The 3,994-nt window shown below is 38.9% G+C and overlaps 1 pseudogene; it reads right to left on the reverse strand.

Annotated features, from left to right (window-relative positions):
- Nucleotides 1–2,856: 2,856 nt before the first annotated feature.
- Nucleotides 2,857–2,963, reverse strand: LOC122422954 (annotated as a pseudogene).
- Between the last annotated feature and the right edge of the window lie 1,031 nt (nucleotides 2,964–3,994).

A 3,994-nucleotide genomic window follows, 5' to 3' on the forward strand; every position in this document is an offset into this window, starting at 1 on the left:
TGTTTAGAAAAAATAAAGAAATAACAAAATGCTACAGATATTGTTTCATAGCCTTGTCCTGTCATGTAACAGTATATTTTGATCACATTTCCATAGCGTTAAAGAACCCTTGTCATTAGAGTGTCTTTAATAGTTCTTCAAAAGAACCTCAGTACTTCTTGCCCCAAGGTTTTGCACATGATATTCTCTGCTAGGAAAGCTGTTTTATACCCAGTTACAGAATATACATTGTCTGGCAAAGAGATGATGAAGAATCATTTTGATCCAAAACTCAAAATTATTTACTTCTTTGACTGAGCCAGTCAAGCTATTTATTAGTAACATGAAGGTAAATTGTACTCAAATGGCCTCTAGTGTGTAGATTTAGCAATATTGTTTTATTCATCTAATCTTGACAAAACTATGTAAATAAACACCTGCTCTAGAAAAATGGAAATCTCCCCATTCTCATCCATTCTTTCCACAATAGATAGAATAAATTTCTTTTTTTAATCTTCTCAGATCTTCAGCATCATAAACTAAAAGATATTTGGTATAAATGTTCTGATCTAAACCAAAGAGGAAATTGTATAAAGCTAAATGTTAAATAGTTGCAGCCTTCTTAAAATATAGTGTTGCCTAAGAAACAAACTGTATTTTATGTGATTACTATAATATCTCATGTATCCTTGTGATAACTCTGTGTCTTTTTAAATAAAACATGATTTCAATATTAAAATTAATATAGAAAATATTAGAAATATATTAATGATATTTCAATGTTGCATTAAGAAATAAAATGCATTAATTTGGAACATAATGTACCCTTGATATGTCTTGAAAAAATAAAATAGATGTAGAAAAATTGCAAGAAGTGCCTTTTTCACCACTAAGCCAAATTTAATGAACTCACTTCACATATATTGCTAGATGAATTGCTGATATCATGAGTGCTTTAGAACTACAAGGGACGGGACTGTTCCAGGATATGATATAATCATATATCCAGAGTCTAATTTAAACTTTGGTGTTTTAATGTAGCAACTGTCTTTTACTAATAATTTCTACCTGAATAGTCTGTGTGTGTTGTTGCTCAGTCATGTCTGACTCACTGCAATTCCATGGACCGAAGCCTACCAGGCTCCTATGTGCATAGGAATTCTCCAGACAGTAATCCTGGAGTGGGTTACCATGCCCTCCTATAAGTAGTCTAGGATTTTTACCAATTTCAGTGTGGGTATTCTCCTCCCAGTCACCTGATGCATAGGAATCACTTAGCTGTTTTCTGAATTTCCATCAGAGGAAATTACTTTATGTGTGACTATACACACAGCACAGCCAGGGGAGCAAGGAAAGTCAGGAGCTTCCTACATCATCATCTTGAACCAGAGTCAAGATGTGTGCTATCATTTGAAAAACCTGAAAAAATAAGTAGTCTAGGTTTTTTAAATACGATATGAAACGAGTTCTAACACCCCATTTATTACGGCTGCCATCTGAGAGTGGGGCCACCAAATCACCTACTTCCAATAGCCGTAGGTCTTGGATTCAATAGTCCCACAGGTCTACAGCAGACAAAGCAGCAGTTCCTAAGAAGCAATCTTAGAAACTATCTTTCCAGGAATTACTACAGCTATCTTTCCAGGGTTTATTGCAGAGGAAGAAGACAAAAATGCCTGTCTCCTTGTCTTTACATGGAAGGGGTTAGACTGCATACTTTACAAGCTTCTACCTGAGTATCCAACTTCTAATGATCACACATCTAGATGTTAATGCCAATGATCCTTGAGCCTGAAAGAGGCAGCAGGCACTTCCTACCTTCTCCTTCTGACTCTCTCTAATGATAAACCAAGTCACAAATATCTCCCTGTAAGGAGCTGATACACACATCTGGCATGCCAACTTTTGCAGCTGTGTCATGAGAGGTGGTCTGGCTCTGATCACCAGTGACAATTGCATTCATATGTCCCCACAGGACTGCAGTGGGAAAAAAAACAATTGTTAACAGGCTGATGATCCAGCACTTGCTATGGCTATCCCTCCAGACTAAGCACAGAAGGATCACCAAAAAAAAAAAAAAATCATTTTTTTCCAGTCTTTCCCTGGAAGGTTTTGACAGCATATTTTAAAAGCTTCTGCTGGATGGTGCAGCTTCTAATTAGCACGCATCTAAATGTTGACTGCATTCTTCCCTAGAGGTCAGAAGGACTGGTGGGCACTTCCCCTGCTTTCTGCCTCCAATTTGCCCAACAGTAAGACCAGGGGACCAGTTTCTCCCTGGAAGGAGCTTGTCCACACCTCTACTGCCCCAAAATCTATAGCTGTGAAATGACAGACAGACCCCCAAGTCAATCAGCTCAGACAGTTTGTGGCTTTCATTCATTAGGCCTCCAGGAAAAAGCAAAAATATGCACAGGAGCACCCCCACACTGCTATATATTGTGGCTCAAAGGAAAGGGAGCAGGTGAAAATGTCTGAATTCCATTCTCCCTAGAAGTTTTACAACATACTATCCCAGTTGCTTCCTGAAGGTCTGGGTTCTAGACAGCCTGCATTTAGGTGTTGACTACAATCCTCCCCTAGAAATACTGATAGATCCTGGCACACCTTCAAGCACATGAAGCCACTAACAGCAAAGGTGGCAGCTTGGATTATCACAGAGATTTGAGATGCAACCAGGAGCTCAAGGGGGCTAATTGAAGAAGTTTGTCTTCTACATAACTCTCTATAAGGTTAAATACTTATCTCTGTTTTATTAAGATGGGTTTGTGAAGATTTATCTAGTTCTTTTCTTGGTACATATTCCTCTGTTTCTCCATTTTCCTTGACTTTCTTTGTTGGTTTCTGCACAGTAGATAAAATAACCACCTCTCCCAGTTTTTACAAAAAGAGCACTAATTGGTAATATGGGAAAAGTTTTCAATTAGCAATAATCACGCCTCGGATAAACCTCATTGGCTACGATACTGCCACTGCGCAAAGTTACTAATTGGTATTATGAAAATATACAAAAGTATAAAACTCATTAGTAAACCTAGGAGAGAGTTATATTCAGAATGTTCTAATATTGTAATGGTGGTGGATAAACCATTCATAACTATAATATAAGGATTAAAAACAAAAGTATTAAATAACTATCAGTTCAGTTCAGTCACTCACCCCTGTCTGAATCTTTGCAACCCCATGGACTGAGCACGTCAGGCCTCCCTGTCCATCAACAACTCCCAGAGCTTACTCAGACTCATGTCCATTGAGTCGGTGATGCCATCCAACCATATCATCCTCTGTCGTCCCCCTCTCCTCCTGCCCTCAATCCTTCCCAGCATCAGGGTCTTTTCAAATGAGTCAGTTCTTTGCATCAAGTGGCCAAAGTATTGGAGTTTCAGCTTCAGCATCAGTCCTTCCAATGAACACCCAGGACTGATCTCCTTTAGGATGGACTGGTTGGATCTCCTTGCAGTCCAAGGGACTCTCAAGAGTCTTCTCCAACACCACAATTCAAAAGCATCAATTCTTCAGTGCTCAACTTTCTTTATAGTCCAACTCTCACATCCATACATGACTACTGGAAATACCATAGGCTTGACTAGATGGACCTTTGTTGACAACGTAATGTCTCTACTTTTTAATATGCTGTCTAGGTTGGTCATAACTTTCCTTCCAAGGAGTAGGTGTCTTTTAATTCCATGGCTGCAATCACCATCTGCAGTGTTTCCACTGTTTCCCTATCTATTTCCCATGATGTGATGGGACCAGATGCCATGATCTTAGTTTTCTGAATGCTGAGTTTTAATCCAACTTTTTCACTCTCCTCTTTCACTTTCATCAAGAGGCTCTTTAGATCTTCTTCACTTTCTGCCATAAAGGTGGTGTCATCTGCATATCTGAGGTTATTGATATTTCTCCCCCAATCTTGATTCAAGCTTGTGCTTCCTCCAGCCCAGCGTTTCTCATGATGTATTCTGCATATAAGTTAAATAAGCAGGGTGACAATATACAGCCTTGAAGTACTCCT

Source organism: Cervus canadensis, chromosome 20, assembly GCF_019320065.1.
Source record: "Cervus canadensis isolate Bull #8, Minnesota chromosome 20, ASM1932006v1, whole genome shotgun sequence".
NCBI lineage: Eukaryota > Metazoa > Chordata > Mammalia > Artiodactyla > Cervidae > Cervus > Cervus canadensis.